This window comes from Sminthopsis crassicaudata, chromosome X (genome assembly GCF_048593235.1).
Source record: "Sminthopsis crassicaudata isolate SCR6 chromosome X, ASM4859323v1, whole genome shotgun sequence".
NCBI lineage: Eukaryota > Metazoa > Chordata > Mammalia > Dasyuromorphia > Dasyuridae > Sminthopsis > Sminthopsis crassicaudata.
In genome coordinates, this window is record NC_133623.1 from 89,271,927 (window position 1) to 89,291,151 (window position 19,225).

A 19,225-nucleotide genomic window follows, 5' to 3' on the forward strand; every position below is an offset into this window, starting at 1 on the left:
GTCTTAACAGGTAGGTTCCCCATTATTTTACTCTATCTGTAGTTATTTTAAATGGAATTTTGCTATCTTTCCCAATAGGGAATTCAGAGAAGTGTGAATGATTTATATAGGTTTATTTTATATCTTGAAACTATGATGGTTTTATTTCTTCTTTTTTTATGCTTTATTACTTCAATTTCTTTTTTTGTGTTTGTTATTACTGCAATAACTAGAACTTCCAATGCTCTATTGAATAATGTGATAATGGGAATCTTTGCTACACCCAATCTTATTGTATATGCTTTTAGTTTGTTCCTATTAAAAAATAATACTGTCTTGGTTTTAGAGAAATTCTATTTATCATTTTAGAAAAGTTTCATTTATTCCTATGCTTTCTATTGTTTTTAATAGGAATGGGTATTGTATTTTGTCAAAAGCTTTTTTAGCATCCATTGAAATAATGTGATTTTTGTTATAAATCTAGCCAATTATGCTTATGGTTTCCTTATACAGAACCGGTATTCCTGGTATAAGTTCTGCCTAGATATGGATATGATCTTTATGATATGTTACAGCAATGTCTTTGCAAGTATTCTGTTTAATTTTTGTATCAATATTCATTAGGAAAATTGGTCTATAGGTTTTCCCCTCTGTTTTGGCAGAGTTAGCTATCAAAACCATATTTGTGTCATAGGAAGAATTTGGTAGGGTTCCTTCTTTTTCAATTATTTTCAAATAGTTTATATGGTGTTAGAATTAATTATTTTTTGTTTGGTTGAATTCATTTGTGAATCTCTCTGGTCCTGGGAGTTGTTTTTTCATTTATGACTTGTTCAATTTCTTTTCCTAAGATAGTCAGTATTCTATTTCCTCTTCTTCCAATATGAACAATTTATTTTTTGTAAATATCCATCAGGACAAAACCGATGGAACCAAGATTAAAAGGGAAGTACAAAGTTGGGGGAAAATATTTTTATAGCCATTGTTTCTGATAGTCTAATTTTTAAAATATCTAAAGAATTGTGTCCAATTTATAAAAATATGTCATTCCTCACTTGATAAATGGTCAAAGGATATAAACAATTTTCAGTTGATGAAATTAAAACCATCTGTAGTCATGTGAGAAGATGCTCTTAATCACTATTAATTAGAGAAATTCAAATTAAAACAACTCTGAGGTATCACCTCACACCTCTCAGATGGGCTAAAATGACAGGAAAAAAATGATAAATGTTAGAGGGCATGTGGGAAAACTGTGACATTAATGCATTGTTGGAGAAATTGTGAAATGATCCAACCATTCTGGAGATCAATTTGGAACTGACCAAAGGGTTATAAAACTGTGCATACCCTTTGACCCAGCAGTGCCACTAATGGATCTGTATCCCAAGAAAATCACAAAGAAAGGAAAAGCACCCCTATGTACTAAAATGTTTGGAGCAGTTTTTTTAGTGGTGGCAAAGAACTGGAAAATGAGTAGATGTCTATTAATTGAGGAGTGGCTGAACAAGTTGTGGTACATGCAGACAATGGATATTATTGTTCTATTAACGATGATGATCAAGCTGATTTTAGAAAGATTTGGAAAGATTTACATGAATTGATGCTGAGCAAAACAAGTAGAACCAAAGACACATTGTATAAAATAATAGCAACAATGTGTGATGATCAGATATGAAAGATTTGATTCTTCTCAGAGGTTCAGTGATCCAAAGCAATCCTAATAGACTTTGGACAGAAAATGTCATCTGCATCCAGAAAAAGAACTGTGGAAACTGAATCCAAATCAACAAATGCTACATTCACTTCTTTTGTTTCTGTTGTTTTTTTATCTCTCCCATGTCTTTTCCCTTTTGCTCTGATTTTTCTCTACCAACATGATTCATAAATATCCATCGGGTTGTCAGATTCATTGGCATAAAATTGGGCAAAGTAGCTCCTAATAATTGCTTTTTCTTTTTCTTCACTGGTTGTAAGTTCACTTTACTCATGATACTGGTAATTTAGTTTTCTTCTTTCTTTACCTCAGGTTAACTAATGGCTTATATATATTTTATAGTGTTGTTTAAAAAAATTTTGTGGGGGGGTCTTGAAGTGGTTGTGTTGTTTTTCCTTTCAACTTTGTTAATCATTTCTTTGATATTTGAGATTTCTATTTGATATATTCTGTTGGTTTTCTAGTTATTTTTAGTTACATGCCCAATTCATTGATATGCTCTTTTTTTCTTTTTATTGACACATGTATTTAAAAGTAGAAAAATTTCCCTGGTACTGCTTTAGCTACATTCCATAAATTTTGATTTGTTCTTTCACAATTGTCATTATCTTTAATGGCAAGTTATTGTTTCTATGATTTGTCATGTGATTCCCCTCATTTGTTAGGATTCTTATTTAGTTTCTATTTAATTTTAAATATTTGTTTTAGAGATCCTTTATTATTATTTTTATTGTTTGTAGTCAGAAAATCATTTTATTTTTCTGCAGTTTGTGAAATTTTTATGCCTAATACATAGTTGCTTTTTGGTAATAATAGGTTTTTATTTTCCAATGTACATGCAAAGATAGTTGTCAACATTCATCCTTGCAAAAAAATTGTGTTTTCCCTTTCCTACCCTTCTTCCCTCTCTCCTAGACAGCAAGCAATCCAATGTAGGTTAAACATGTGCAACTCTTCTAAATGTAATTCCATATTTATCATGCTATGCAAGACAAATCAGATCCTGTCAAGGTCCAGGCTAGCTCCTCTGAAGGGCTCAGAATAAGTCCTTGTCAGGATAAGCAAAAGTCCTTGCCCCACGTTGGGCGCCAAATTGTAAAGGTCCGGTCATCTCTAAGTTATCCTTCCAGACTACCGTCTCAACTCACTCTCCCAGCCTAGACTGCTCTCCAGACCCAGTGCTGCCCTCTTTTATTCTTGAAGAGAACGGGCCTGTGAGAACTCCCAGGTGCCTGTGGGAACTCCCACAACCAATGAACTTGTTCCTTTTAAAGGTTGTGTAAACTCCTCTTCAGAACTCCCCCCAAAGGTGCAAACTCCTTCAAATTTGTAAACTCCCACTCAGAAGTCTAAAGGTGCAAACTAGGTTCAAACTCCAAGCCAGAGAATTGCTTAGACAATCTGAGTTATCACCTTGTAATCCTAACAAGATCCAAAGGGAAAAAAATGAGAAAAAAAAACCATAAGCAAAAAAATTAACAACAAAGGTGAGAATACTGTGCTGTGATCCATATTCAGTCTCCATAGTCCTCTCTCTGATTGTGGATAGCACTTTCCTTCCCAAGTCTATTGGAATTCGTAAATTCTTTCTGTTTCAAATCAGATTTCTACAGAGGTCTGTTATATCTAACTTTTTTATAATTCCATGGTAGATTTATCTAGAGAGTTATTTGAGGTCCCTCATCATTATACTGTCAGTTTTCTTCTGAAATTTGTTTATTCCTTAAGAATTTAAATGCTATATCATTTGATGAATATATATTTGCTTCTTTGTGGTTTTTGTTATTGTTCAGTTATTTCAGTCATTTTGGACGGGAATGATTTGCTATTGTTTGTGATAATTTTTAGCAAATGTCATTTTTCTTTCAAAATCTCTTTAATTTAGGTCTATTTTGCTTTTGTCTTGTCTGAGATTATAATTGCTATCCCTGCCCTTTTTATTTTGGCTGAAGCATAATCAGTTATGCTTCAATCCCTTATTTTAATTCTATGTATATCTTTCTGTTCCCAGGCATGCTATTTTGTAAACAACTTGTTGGATTCTAGTTTCTAATTAATTCTGCTATCTGCTTCCATTTTTTATGAGTGCATCCCATTCAAACTCATAATTTAGATTGCTATGTATTTCCTTCCATCCTGTTCTCATACTTTTCCTTTTCTTTTCCTCCTGCCCACTCTTTAAGAATCAATTTTGCTTTTGACAATGTAACCTGCTCTCCTTCTAATCTCTCTCTCCTATCTAAGGAGGGTACAATGTTGTTCTGTACCTAAAAGTGCATATATATATATATATATATGTATATATATATATATATATATATACATATATATATATATATGTGTGTGTGTGTGTGTGTGTGTGTGTGTGTGTGTGTGTGTGTGTGTATTCTTCTTATAATCAGTTCAGCTCATTGGGGAAGTTCATGTCTACCTTTTCTCTGTCCCTTCCAGGGAAAGGTATAGTACTCCTAAACATAACCCTTTGTGCGTGAGGAAATTTTCTCCATTCTTCTCTTCTCTTCACCTCTCTCCCAGTGTATTCCATTTCTCCACCTTTCCATTTTTCTTGTGAGATTATCCAAGCATAGGCTGTATGTCCCTCCAAGACCTCTGATGATGATAGATATCCAAGGGATTACATGTATCATCCTTCATGAAAGACATATAAGCAAATTAATCTTCTATTTTTATAATTTCTCTCATATTTCTCTTTATATACTGATTTTGAGTCCTGTGTTTTCTATGTCAGATTTTTATTTCAGCTCTGCTCTTTTCTTCAAGAATGGTTGGAAGTCCTTTATTTCATTACCTTAGAGGGTTATACACTCAGTTTTATTAGGTAGGTTATTATTGGCTATAAGCGTAAGATTTTTGCCTTCTGGAATATTATTTCAACCTCTTAATTCCTTTAAAGCAGTAGCTATTACATTTTCTATGATCTTGACTATGGCTTCTAGGTAGCTTGATTCTTTCTTTCTTGCTGCTTGTAGTATTTCCTCCACAACCTGAGAGCTCTGCATTTTGGTTATAAAATTCCTGGGAGTTTTCATTAAGTACTTTGTAGATTTTTCCAATTTTTACTTTGCCCTCTGTTTCTAAAAGATCTAGGCAGTTTTCTTTTATGATTTATTGAAATATGATGTCTAGGCTTTTTATTTATATTTTTTTGTTGTTGTTGTTTGTCTTTCAGGTCTAATGATTATTAAATTATTTCTCTTCAATCTGCTTTCCAGGTCAGCTGTTTTTACTACATTGTGTTTCACATTTTTCCACATTTATTTAGATTTTTTTTAAACTTTTAAAATTATTTCTGATCTCTCATGGAGTCCTTTATAAACTATTATTTGGCTAATTTTTTATTTTCAAGGAACTATTTTTTTTCCGGTAAGGTTTTTTTTTTTTTTTTTCCCCCTAAGGCTGGGGTTAAGTGACTTGCCCAGGGTCACACAGCTAGGAAGTGTTAAATGTCTGAGATCAAATTTGAACTCAGGTCCTCCCGACTTCAGGGCTGATGCTCTATCCACTGCGCCACCTAGCTGCTCCCTCCAGTAAGGTTTTAGACCTCTTTTTTCCATGCTATTAATTTTTCCCCTATGATTTGATTTTTCAAATCTCTTTTGCTCATTTGAAAAACAAAACAAACCAGAAAACCTTTTCTAGGAATTCTTGTTGGACTCATGTCCCAGTTACATTTTTCCTTTGGTTTTGCTTATGTGTTTATTTTTGCTGAGGCAATTGGGGTTAAGTGACTTGCTCAGGGTCACACAGCTAGGAAGTATTAAGTGTCTGAGGCCAGATTTGAACTCAGAGCCTCTTGACTTCAGGGCTGGTGCTCTATCCACTATGCCCCCTAGGTTTTAACCACTTATTGAAGTTCTCAAGTAACCATTTTCTGAATTTGTATCTTGAGCTTCCCCATCACCATAGAAGCTCTTTATGGTCAGGTGTCTTTTCTGTGCTTGTTCATCTTTCCACATTCCTTTCTGAATCTGGACTCAATGTTAAGACTTGGCTCTGTGTACTCTGGTGGCATCTAAGGTAAGGGAATGTGTGGCCTGGGCTTCTGCCATCTTCTAGCTTTCTGCTGCTTTCATGGCTCTGGTGAGATCTGGGTCTAGATCTGCTCCTTGCCCTCCTGGTCTGAGCTGTGCTGGTTCCTGACCCAGGTTTGAGTTTATTGACTTGTCCTTGGTTGGGAGTTATAGCAGACAACTGCTGGACTCAGTACCTCTTAGCCTATTGGGAGGCTCTCCAGGTTCGGAATGACTAGACTTCTGACTCCTCTTTAGTCTGGGATTTCTGCCCTGATTATCCTTTCGCAGGCTCATGGTACTGAGGGAAAGGTTACTACTGAATCATCTCTCTGCTCCAGGAATCAGAACCATACTGTTAGGTCTTAACTCTCTTTCAGACATTTCTGTCTGTCTCACTAAGCTGCTCAGTCCTAGAAAAATGACTCCCTATGACTTTTTCTGAGTTCTTCCACCAGAATTCTGACTAGTGTATTTTTTAAGTTCTTGTAGAAGAAGAATGCTGGGTGACTCAGGCAAAAATATTCCCTGTCACTCCATCCTCTTGGCTCTGCCTTCTGTTCATGTACATTTACAAAGTAGTTTCTTAATAGTCATTCTGTTTTTACTTTTCTGTTGTTGTCTTGTGCTCCTTGGTTGTGTATTTGTCTGCCCTTCATGTGTTTCTGTTGTCAAGAGTGTTTGAGAAGCAAATATGTCTTTAGGTTTGGTTTTCTATGTAAAAATATTTTTAATTTGCCTGTAGCATTGGACATCTGTGGGGTCCTGATTGGTAAAAGCCATACTACGGGAGTGAAAGCCATTCTTGGAGGGAGGAAACACTGTGTTTAGCAAAGAACCTTGTGAGTGTCTGGGAACTTATTCAGACTGACCAGCACGTGGTCTTGTGAGGTCCCTATTGAGCTGTAAGCCATAATAAGCATATAGCAACCAGAACACAACCTTCACTGTTCCTTCCACATAACCTTGAATATCTGGACACTCACCCAAGCCCTGGGACCCAGGCCCCAAATTTGAACTGCTTGCTGAGCATACTGCAAATCCTAATGACATACGTAGCTTCTTCTCTCTTTGTTTGATTTCTATAATTACCAAGGAACTTTTTAGAGGTCTTTTTGGAGATCCATTGAATAGTCTGGCCACTGCCCACAGACACTTTCTATGTAAGTCACTCATTATGATTATTAAATCACTTATATAATTATAATTGAGCTCCCTGCTTCTTTCTTTGGTCCAACTAGTTTGGTCCTTGCTTGAGGGTGGGGAGGGAGAGGCTTGGAGTTCCCTTGGTTGGGGAATTCCTGGCCCTACAACATACATTTGTTTGTTTATCCTCAGGCTTAGATTTGCAGGGTGGGCCACATTTTGAACTCCAGTTCTCTTGGGAACCCATTATTCTACTCCCTCTAAGAAAGAACAAGTCCTAGGCAGCTATGTCCATAGATTGCTGAACGTGGAGTCAGGAAGAGGAACCGCCTTAGACACTTTCTTAGCTATATGACTCTGGGCAGATACTTCACCTATTGCCTGCCTCAGTTTCCTCATCTGTAAAATGGGAATAATAGCAGCACCAAACTCCAAGGATCATTCTGAAGATCAAATTAGATTATATTTGTACAAAAGAGCTTAGCATAGTTTCCGGGAACACAATCTGTGCTTAATGAATGCTTGTTCTCTTCCCTTCCTTTCCCCCACTTTTGTATTTTCTGGTGGGTGTAGTCTTGTGTCACTTGAATTTCCTTTCAATTGGATGATTTTTGTTGTCCCTCAGTGCAGTTGTTAAATTTAAATAATATGTGTCTGGAGTTTTCAGCCTTAGGGGGTTTTGTTGGGAGACAGGATGGGAACTGTCTGCAGATTTTGAATGGTACTTTGTTGATTAGTGGCATGTATCTACTTCCTTTATTTTCACTTCAGTCCTGGCACTTATGTCATCAGTGCCCTCTTTGCCAGGCTCACCTTCCTTTTTGTGGAGAGTGGAGAGCTCCTCCTAGAACTTCCATTTGAAGAAGAGACTCAGGCCAGCAATTTCCTCATTTCCCACTGAGCTGTACTCCTTTGGACTTCTCCATCATACTTTTGAGGGGTACTTTCCCCTTATCCCTTTCACTTTCCTTTTGTATGTTGTCTTTTTCCATTGTTGTGAGTTCTTCAAAGGGATAAGATGTTGAAGTTCAGAAAGAACCCCAAGAAGTTGAGGGTCACAGACTGGTTTCATGAAGTGTCTCAAAAGAATTTGCAGGCTTGATGCCATCTCCTAGTCAAGGGGCAACGTTTACTGTAATTGTAACGCTAAGCGGGCCAAGTTCCAAAAGGATTTAGCAAAGAACCAGGAGCAAGGAGCCAAATTTTTACAGTGCTTCATGTCATGGATAGGCAAATTTTATGGCCCATGAGTAGAGCTGAGGAGTGGGTTTAGAACATGCCCTGCCCAGTGGGAGGGGAGGGGACACACGTGGCTTGTAGATGGGCAGCTGCATCCATGAGTTCCTGAGTGTCAGAATCCGGTATCGAGTGATATTCAGGGTGACCAAGTAGCTGGAAGTTCATGGCTTGGAGTCCTGAAGAAACAAGTTTCACAAGTAGATCAGACATGCAGGAGCCAAAAATGAGCAAAAGACCAAAACCACAGTTGATATGGGGGTTCCTAGGGACAGTGACCAGGAACCCTCCCAGAGGAAGACTGGGGCGGGTAGATGAGGCTATCATGAACGTCTCTCATCCAGACATCTTTTCCTAGGGTAAATACCAAAGAGCATTTTCCCCATTTCCCTGCCTTTGTCTCCCCAAAGGCACAGGGTCAGTGGGTGGGACAGTGGTGTTATGCCCAGTGAAAGGAGTGCTCAGGTGATCTAGGGTGCAAGCACCATGATGCTTCAAAGGCGTTAAGCATTGGATGACAGGCAGAGTAGAGATGATCATTAATCATGAGTTTGATCTCCTTTAGCCAAATCTCTGATCCTTTTCAGGCATCCAAGGGAAGGTTTTTCCCCAATTAGTAAAGGTGACAGGGGAAAAAAAGCAGTTTGAAGTTCCTGCAAAGGGGCATGTGTGTAAAATCCATCTGCCAGTCCTCCCCCAGGTATGTATATACCCCTCCCCTGGACATGGGAAGATTAAAAGCCCTTTTCAAGATTTACTTGGGCACAAACTGGGCAGGCCTGGCAGACCTGTTGAATTGTCTCTCCCAGCTTGGGGGCAGTGAAAATAGTTTCCACGAGGGATTGGAGAGCATTTTCCCCAAGGAAAAAAGTTTAAGCCAAGGAGATGTTTCCACCAGCTGGATCAGAAATTGGTCCGAGGGGGTTGGAGACCAGCAGGAAGGGAAAAGGGTTTACCCCATTCTTTAGCAAGGGCTTGTTCCTGGGTGCTGCATGAGAGTGCAGGAATCGGGGCCTGAAAGGTGCCATGGTCGGGTGCAAACAAGGAGCAGCATGGGCAGCTGAACCTGCCAACCTGTTTCCCCTGGCCTGAAGTGAATGCCCCTTCTGGTGTCCTTTCCCCAATAGTAAAACTCTGGTTCTGAACCTCATGGGGAGTTAGAACCTCCAGTGGTTAGCCCAGGGGGGGGGAGATAGGGGGCTTCCTCAATCAGAAGGGCTGGGGCAGGAGGGTCACCCCAGAGACACCGAGTTTCTTTGAGAAGGAAGCAAGGGGGTCCGGAATCGGGTCCCAGGGACTGAGACCCCTAGGACCTGGACCTGGCTTTCATAAAAGGCTCTAGGGAGGGCTAAGGTGGAGGAGAGATCCGTTTAGCTTTCAGGGTCTCAAGAGACTGATGGGCAATGTGGGCCTCTAGACAAAGAAACTCCATAGCCCTGGGAGGTGGGGAGAAGAAGTTAGGGGTTTGTATGGCTGCAGCCAGAGAAGCCTCTGGGGGGGTGCAGGTCCAGATATCATCCATATTTGGGGTATCCAGGGCCTGTCCAAATATGTGGGGGCCGTCATGGGAGCCCTGAGGTGGGACTGGCCACGTGCATTGGTGGATTTACGTTCCCCTGGATTTTTCCCTTTAAAGGCAAAAAGAAATTGTGACTTTATTCAATGATATACAAAAGAAAGCATCTTTTAAGATCTGAAGTAGGAAACCATCATGTATCCCCCGGGATACTTGCTCTGGTTGTGGAGATTTGCTAGAAGAGGAAAAGCAGGGACATGATTATAAAAGCATCACCACACGTGAGCACACATCTGACAGGATAAGGCATCCTTAGTTCTGATTGGCAGCCAGTCCTGTGGTAACGATTCCCCTCACAGCCAGCCTCGGGAATAAGCACGTGGGAAACAAAGAAACAGAGCTGGGAAACTGAGTCAGAAGGCTCCCACCTAGAGCAGAGGCTGAGTCTGTCCCTCCGGCTCTTGCCCCGATGAGACGCACCCCTGTGACAGTTCAGGAAGGCGTCCCGCTGAGGAACTTATGGCATCTCTCTCGAATGGCAGTTACCAACTTCATGATCGGGCAGAGTCAAAACCCACAAGCACATCAGGACCAGCCCAAGAGCTTTTCTCCCTCACAGCAAAGTCTGCCGTCCCAGCTTAGAGCTGGCTGCTTCATTGTAAGAGTTGACCAGGACTCCAACCTAGAGGAGATTTTGTTGAGCATTTTGTATGTTTAAACTTATCCTGCGCCAAGGATCAATGGTGAAACAGGCTTGGAGAGATTCCAGTAAACACATTTCTGTTTTAGGAGCTCTCCATCCTGAACAGGCTCAGTTCTCAGGGCTGATGATGCTCACCCTGATGGCAACTGGCAAACTTACCGACGAAGGGGAGAGGACAGGGACCCCGGGGAAGGGCTGAGCTCGGTGTGGCCCACCCCAACTACTCTGTGTTCTCGTGGGCTGTGCTGTTCGACACCCCCCTCCTGTGAAGGGGAAAAGCCTCTGCACGCTTCCTACGTGGAGGTGAACTGAGAAGGCTTTCACCTCCTCCCTCTCGTTCCACACACGGAAATGACCGGTTTGGGCTTTAACGTGATGGCAATAACTCCAAATAACTTAGTTAACAATCTTAGAATTTTCCTCATAGCCAAAGAGTCTTCACTATTTCCTACTCCTTTAAGTAAGTTTCCCTTTTGTTTTGGGGAGAAAACAAGACGATTCTTAAAATTGAGATGGAACAGATTTTAAAATGGACTTGAGTTCATGAGATTCCCTGGATTCTCATTCAATCTTCCAGACAAACTGAACTGCCATCTGGTTATTGTCCAATTCAGCCAGCCCGTTTCTCCTTTGTGAGCCAGGGAGGGGTTCAGGGGCCAGTCTTTACTGCCAGGGCCCTCAGAAGTCTGACTCTAGATAACGCAAAAGCAGGCGGTTTGGGTTAGGGTTAGGGTCAGGGTCCCCAGAGTTTTTAAAGCAGCAGCGAACTGCTTTTCTGGTTTCCTGAAATTCCCAAATCCTTCAATCTTGTTACCACCATGAATGCAAGTAGATTGTAACGTCTATATCCCTGTAGTGGGCTTTTCTTCGAGCTCCTTTGAAATCGCTTTTGCTCCGATATTTCAAAGAGCAAGTTTAGAAATCATTTAGCTTGACACGGTTTGTTGCTCACATCGAAAAGCCTCAGGAAAGTTATCAAATAAGAAGCAATTCTATCTCATAAAGCAGTCAACCTTCATGTAGCATGTTTGGCGCTAAGGACTTTTGCAGTCATGTGACCTTCACAATTATCCTTTCTCTTTCCAAATCAGAAAACTGGCCAGAGATCACGGAAGTTGCCATAATCACCTAGCTAACACGCATCGGCGGTGACTGAAACGGACAATGGCGGCCTAGCCCAGTGCACAGGCGGACTGGCTTTCTCCCCTCACACTGCCATGCTGGGGCTGCCGCCCCGATCCTTCCCACAGAGCCCGCGGCCGGAGGGGGGACTGGTGCCGGGACTTCCCTTTGACGGTAAGTTCGGGTGCCGGGCCCCACGCCCGCTGCCCAGCTGGGCTCTCAGGGCCAGGTTGCGTGGGTTCCCCACGGCTGTTGCTGCTTCCCCGTGTCTAGAGTTTCACTACAGCCCTTTAGCGTTCTTAATCTGATCCCAGGTGAGCGCAGTTAGCAGCCAGAGGGACTCGGGTTTATGGCTCTTCGCAGCACTTCCCCCCACTGAGATACACCCGGGACTCTGGGAGTGGAGCTTGCTGAGTGATCGGGCTCGTGGAGAGGGTCCCTAGTGCCTTCGGGGTGCTTTCCCCAAGGAGCAGAAGGGGACCCCGGACCAGTCGGGAGCCAGGGAAAGGTTGGCCAAAAGTTGCTGTTTACCTCGTTTTGCCTTTTGCTTTTCTCCCAGAATGGGCTAAATTCCTGCAATTATCCCCAATGTTTCAGGAACTTTTCTTGGACTCTTCACGTGACAGACTCCTCCCCCGTTGTTCTCAAACCCCTGAGAATCTGCCAAGATGTCAAGCCAGGGGAGGCTGGACTCCCTATATCCGGCCACCAGACGGAGAAGGGACCCCAAAAAGTGAGGGGTCACAGACCCATGTTAGGAGGTGTCTCAAGGCTCAAAGCCATCTCCAAATTAAGGGGCAAAGTTTATTGTAATTGTAATGCCAATTGATGTGGGCTGAGTTCCAAATGCATTTAGCAAAGAGCCAGGAGCAAGGAGATTTATAGGACACTTTGAGTAGAGTGTACAGGTAGGTTTGAGTGGGGGTCTGTTCATTATTGTCTTGGGAATCTGCCCAGCAGATGGTCCATCTGAAAGTCAGCAGCGTGTGTGGGACCGCCCTAAGGACTTTAGGACAGATTGTTGGAACAATAGCACTCTAAGGTGAGGAGACCTCAGGATTACTGCTGTATTTCCCCCTAGGCTATCCCCTATGGAAGGGACTGTCTTTCTCTTCCCCTTTTTCATGTTCATATTCTCAGGACTTAGCATGGAACCCAGTACTCAGTAGGCACTTGACACATGTGGTGCCTGGTATTACTTCAAATCTTCTGATATCACCGTGAGAAAAAGGAAAAAAACCAAAACCATTTAGGCCCAGTGACCTTTAGGCACATCAGGTCTTAATGTGCTAATCAAAGATAATAGTGGGTAAAAATGTAAACTCCGTAACAGACAAATCTCTGTAGCAAAAGCACAGGTTAGAAGATATGAATTCAGGCCGTGTTATATTTTTAAGGAACTTTTTAAACCTGGAGATGAGCTGTTTAAATACTGGTAATTATTTAAACCTCAAGTGTCACAGTAGGATAGGAGAAGTAGCAGCCACAGAACAAGATAGAGCTAAATGCAGAAAAACCACTTTATTGTTGGTTACATCTATAATTTCTCCCACACCCATATGGCACGTAAGTTATTTAGGGCACATCCTCTTCCATGATCTTTCTGGTCAGTAACAAAAATCTTGTTTTGGTCAAAAGCCATCTCGCTAGAAGATCCCTACCGGATCATTCTTGATCCTTTCTCAAAAATACCCCATGGAGGTAATTTGCTTGAGTGAAAGGGAGTCCATTCCATTTGGGCCCAATTCAAAAGGATTAAAAAGCTTTGTGTTTTTACCAGGCCTAAAACAATCCCTCTGAAATTTCACCTATTTTATCTAGTTGTGCTGTTTGAGGTGAACCAGACTGAATTTTCATCTCTTTTCCACAATGACATCCCTGCACATACTTGAAGACAGCCAAAATTTGGTCCTTCTCAAGTCCTCTCTCAAGTCTAAATATTCCCAGTTCCTCTCACCAGTTAGATTGCTGCCTTTGAAACGAGCCCGAGCTTGTTTTTGTCTTCTATAAGATATAATGCACTAAACTGAACTCTCCATATGTGCCCTGACCAAGGCAGAGTATATGTCTCTCATTTGGAAAATGTCTTTCTTAATTAACCTTGAATAGCATTAGCTTTTGAGGCTTCCATTTTGTTTGCAGATAACTATAACCTCTAGTTCTTTTTTTATAGGAACACCATTTGTGTCATGTAAATCTTTCCAGGTTTTTCTGAAACCTGATGGTCATTTCTTATAGTACAGTAATATACACAACCATATACCACAACTTGTTCAGCCATTCCCCAATTGATGGCGTCCCATCAATTTCTAATTCTTTGGCCCTACAAAAAACTGCTGCTATAAATGTTTTTGTACAAATAGGCCCTTTCCCTTTTCCTTTGTTCTCTTTGGGATACAAACCCTCAATGTGTGCTGGGTGAAAGGATATGCACAATTTTATAGCCTATGTAATGTTTTTTGGTGATACACACACACACACACACACACACACACAGAGGCCATCAATAGGCCATCTTCCTTAACATTTTTTTTTATTAATTCACTTTTGTTTTTCTCAAATTTTTTTTTCTAGCTCTATATAATAATTCTTTGGCAGTTTGATGTTGCAGTGAATCAAATTAAATCAACAGATAAATTAGCTTTATTTAATGAGTAAATTAATTTAAGTAGAAATGCCATTTTTATTATATTGGCTCAGCCCTACCCATAAGCAATTGACTTCTCCAATTGTTTACATCTGTCTTTACTGTGTGGAAAACTATTTTGTAATTGTGTTCATATTGTCCCTGGGTTTGTCTTGGCAAAGTTGACTCCCGTGTTTTTAATATCATGACCCATTCTTTATCATATCCTACTAACTTTTGGTAATCACTGTTTCCCTTTCTAGGTTCTGAACAACTTATCTATGTAATAATGTTTTCCCAGAATTTTGCCAAGAATAGAAATGGAGTCTACTGGGCCTGGAGTTTGCATGTGAGACCTCCTTCCATACGCCTACCTTTCCCATTCCTCCCCAAGGGAAAGAAAGAGAAAAACAAAACTTTTGCAACAAATATGCAGAATATGCAAATATGCAAAATAGTTTTACAGCCTTTTGTTAAGTATATTACATCATGATTTTTATAAGTTTTAGTCCAGAAGTCTAAGTTCCTTTTTTCATATCCTTGCTGGTTAGAAGCAGCTATGTGGTGCAATGGATAAAGTGCTAAGGCTGGAGTCAAGAAAACCCAAGTTCAAATCCATCCAGCCTTAGACATTTAACAGGTTATATGACTCTGAGCAAGTCACTTCACCTCTGTCTGCCTCTGTCTGTCCTCTTCGGCAAAATGAGTATAACAACAGCACCTACCTCCCAGGGTTTTTGTGAGGATCAAATGAGAGCCCTTTTATAAATGTTGCATAGTAGTTACGTAATAAATGTTTATTTCCTTCATGCACCATCTGCTTAGCAAATCAATTTCTAAATGTTTTTCTCTTGTGAAGTCCCAATTTTCAGTAGGGAGTTCACTTGTACCTCTCCTAAAATCTATGGTTTCTTGCTTGGGAGTGTGCTATGCTTTTCTAGATTCTTTCTGATGGGGTCATTTATTACTACTATATAAAGCCTCAGAAGTGGACAAGTAGTTAAAGGAAAGTTCTGGTAAATAAATGTTCAATAACTGGTTGTCCTGAAAAACAAAAGTGCATGGGACACATTTAAGTTAAATCTGCATTTTTCTTTTTTTGCTTAGGCAATTGGGGTTAAGTGACTTGCCCAGAGTCACACATCTAGAAAGTGTTAAGTGTCTTCCTGATTAGAACTCAGGTTCTCCTGACTTAAAGACCAATTCTCTCTCCCCTTGGACCCAGCTACCCCTAATCTACGTTTTTAACACTTTCTCCATCACTTTGCTCAACCTAGTCAATCAACAAATCCAGCCAGCCCAGTTTGTGGCATTTTGTAGCTGATTTCTGAGGTGTAAATGCTCGAGCTGCAAAGTGACCAGCTGGCTCTGTGAAGTCAGTTTGAGTTGGGTAGAGCACACAACATTTCATTAGATGAGAAGTTGCTGTCCAGTGCTCCGTAACATCTCAGTTGTCTGCTCCAAGAAGACAGCAGTTTATGTCCCTGTTGTTTATGTGAAGTCTACAGATGGTTCAGCAGAGAGCCATTAGACGGCACATCTAGTCTATTTTTATTCTGACCTTTACTGAGAGACATGGCACCTGATAATAGCTTTAGATGCAAAGTATCCTTCTTTGAGCATAAGCCTGTTTCCTTAATAGATGGCCCAGTTCTGACCTGTTTTATTAGTTTCAAAAGTTCAGAGGTCCCTTTCCTTCCCCATGGCATATTCTTCTACCCTCTAAATATACATGAGAATGACTTCATGTCCTTTTCCTTTTTCTATGGCTTCCTTTAAACCTTTCATTCGTTCTTTTTTTTTTTTTTCTTTTTGTAAATTTTTTATTCATTTCAAACTTAAAAAAAAAAAACAAGAAAAGAAAAACAACCCTTTCACCGTACGCAGCAGAATATGAGAGCATTCAATATAAAATAATTTCCATTTCAAGAAAACCTATATAATAAATATAACACATTATTTTCAAAGCTACCCAGCTTTTCTTTGCATTCTTCTAGGTTTTCTTTTATTATCTGCTGTGAACATTTTTATTTTTTTTCTTTCTTCCCCCCCAGCTACCCCTTAGAAAAGGATACAATTTAATGTGTAAACATATATATATATATATATACATATACATGTATATATATACACATATACATAGATATCTATAAGCATGCACATATTTATGCATATGTACTCATACACACATATGTATGACTATACTGTGCACATTTCCACTAGTCATCTCTTTCTCTGGAGGTCGTTTGTTAGAAACACACGACACTAAAATTCAGGTATTAAGGAAAATTTACTACATAGCAGTTCAGAGGAATTGGATGTTTCTGGCCAGAAACAGTGTCCGCTCTTCTATAGGAAGAGGAGCACTGGGTACAGAAGCAAGATGGGTTTTATGCCGTTGGTTTGTTGCAGTTTACTCCCTTCAGTCTGAATTAGTCTTTCTAATTCACCCATTATATGCTTACCCTAAATGTGTATAAGCATGTCCTCTATTCCTTGTCATGCATTCCATGTTCAGTTAATAAGGCTCTAATTTTATGCAGGTTGTGTTGGATAATATGCAATAATATTAAGCACGATAAAGAAAAGCTTTCTTTCCAGTCATTGACCCTGGCTGGTTTAAGCCAGTTTCTAGTTTAGACCTCTTTATCAGACTTTTGTAGCTTAGTTACTCTTCCTGAAAACTCATTGGTCAGTGATAATTTTTATCTTACGTGACCCTGAAGCTTGCAACAGTTTGTGGAAACCTAACTTTTCAGTATTTCTCACAAAGAACATTTATCATATCTCTCATAAAAGAGGAATAGCATCTTCCTTCATATGTCCAAGTCTTTCCATGTTTGTTTTTTATTTTTCTAAATCAACCAGTTCATTATTGTCTATACCACAATAATATTTCAACACAATCACACTCTGAGAAATTGTCTCCTTGAAAGTTTTTTTTCCACAATTTTCTGCATTCCTTCTATTGTTGACTACATTGGTTTTAATTATACAAGAAAATTTTGATTTAAAATGATCTCACTTTATAATATAGTCTAAGGGCTAATACTGCTGAATCTCCTTTCTTTACATTTTTTTTCTCCCTAGTTTCTTTGAAATTCATGACTTTTTGTTCTTGCCTGTGACCTTTTATTATTTTTTCTATTAGTAAAATACATTTAGTAATTTAACAGGGATGCCATTGAATAAATTGATTAGGTAAATTCTCATTTTTAAGTATATTGATTTTACCTAATCATGAACAATAAATATTACTATAATTATTTAAATGACTATTTATTAAAAGAAATGTTCCATATTTGTGTTCATGTAGTTTTGTGTGTTTTGGTGGGTATACTCAGGTATTTTATATTTTTTTTGGATAATATAACATATACAATATTTGAACCATTTTAAATGGTCCCAAGCAATATTGAATAATATTGGTGACACATAGTTTCCCCATTTTTCTCTTTTAATTATATCTGTTTTAGCTGAGATCATGATTACTAGTACTGCTTTTTCTAGATAATAAATTTTACTCCAACCCTTCACCTTTTTTGTCATTTTGTTGTGCTTTTTGAAACCAGGATATTGTTGAATTTAGAATTTTAGTCTGCAACCTATTTTAACCCTTTTATGGTTAAATTCATCCCATTCACATTCTAAGCTATAATTACTTGTATATTTCCCTTCTTCCTATTTTTCCCTCACTACTTTTCTTATCCTATTTACCCTATCCCTCTTCACACCTCTAATTTATTTCTACCAGCTATCTTGTCATCCTACTCCCTAAACTAACCACCACTCCAAGAATCCCTCCCTTATCCTCTCCCCTAATCCTCTGATTTCTTATACATTTCTGGCCAAATATGTTAACCCATTTCCAATGAGGGTAAGGTTCTAGCACTCCCCACTGTCCCCTCAATTACTTCTGTATGAATTCTTCATTTCATGCCTCATTTGCATGAGATAATTATTCCTTTTTATCTCTCTACATAGTTTTATATAGCTGTATATCATATACAGTTCAGTCCATCTTTCTTTTAAGCTAAACAATGGTAACAGTCATAAAAGTACTGATCATGTTTTCACATATGAGAAATAAAGACTTTATTGAGTCCCTTAACATTTCTCTTTAATGATTCACCTTATAATTCTTCTGGATGCTATATATCATTTTCCATTAAGTTCTACTGTTTTTGTCACAGATACTTGAAGTTCTTTCAGTTTATTATATGTCCCTTTTTAAAATTCAGAATTATAATTAACTTTGCTGTGAAAATGACCTTTGATTTCAGTTCTTTTGCTCTGTGAAATATAGTATTCCAAGATCAATAGTCCTTTAATATAGTAATTGTTAGATCTTGTGTAATCCTTACTGTAGCTCCATGGTATTTAACTTTTTTTTTGTTTGTTTGTTTTTGTTTTTTTCTTGTTGCTTACAACATTTTTTCCTTAGCCTGGAAGCTTTGAAACTTGGCTCTTATATTTCTATAATTGTTATCCTGGAATCACTTTATGGTGGTGATTGATGGATTTTTTTATATTTCTGCTTTGCCTTCTTGTTCTAGAATTCAGGCTATTTTCATTGATAATTTCTTGTGATATTTTATCAAGATTTTTATATTCTATCCTTCAGATAGTTTGACTATTCTTGTCTTTCTTGACTATTATTGTCTCTCCTTGATTTGCTCTTTAGATCAGGTGTGTGTGTGTGTGTGTGTGTGTGTGTGTGTGTGTGTGTGTGTGTGTGTGTGTGTGTGTTTCACATTCTCTTCTATTTTTTCATTCTTTCGATTTTGCTTTATTATTCCTCGGTGTCTTATACTGTCATTAGCTTCCCCTGGCCCAAGTTTACTTTTCAAATAATTATTTTATTCCTTAAGTTTTTGATTCTTTATTTCCAGTTAGTTGACTTTCTTTTCATAAGCTTCTTATTGTTCTTCGATTTCTCTTTCCACCCCTAATTGTTCCTCAATTTCTCTTATTTGATTTTAAAAGATCTTTTTAAGTTCTTCTAAGAAATCTTTTTGGGCTTGGGACCATTTGACATTTTTTACTTAAAAGGGAGCAGCTTTTTTAGTTCCATTATCTTCCTCTGAATCTAGAGCTTCTCTGTCCCCTTAGTAGCTAACATAGTTGGGTCCTTTCTCCTTTTCTTACT

At 39.0% G+C, this 19,225-nt stretch overlaps 1 long non-coding RNA gene across 1 annotated transcript in view; it reads left to right on the forward strand.

Moving 5' to 3' along the window:
- The first annotated feature begins 5,138 nt into the window (after positions 1-5,138).
- Positions 5,139-19,225, forward strand: part of LOC141548269 (uncharacterized) — a 33,750-nt gene continuing 19,663 nt past the window's right edge. Inside the window, exons 1-2 of the long non-coding RNA XR_012483878.1 lie at positions 5,139-8,809; positions 11,420-11,624. This is a non-coding gene — a long non-coding RNA (uncharacterized LOC141548269). The remainder of the gene's footprint in view (positions 8,810-11,419; positions 11,625-19,225) is intronic.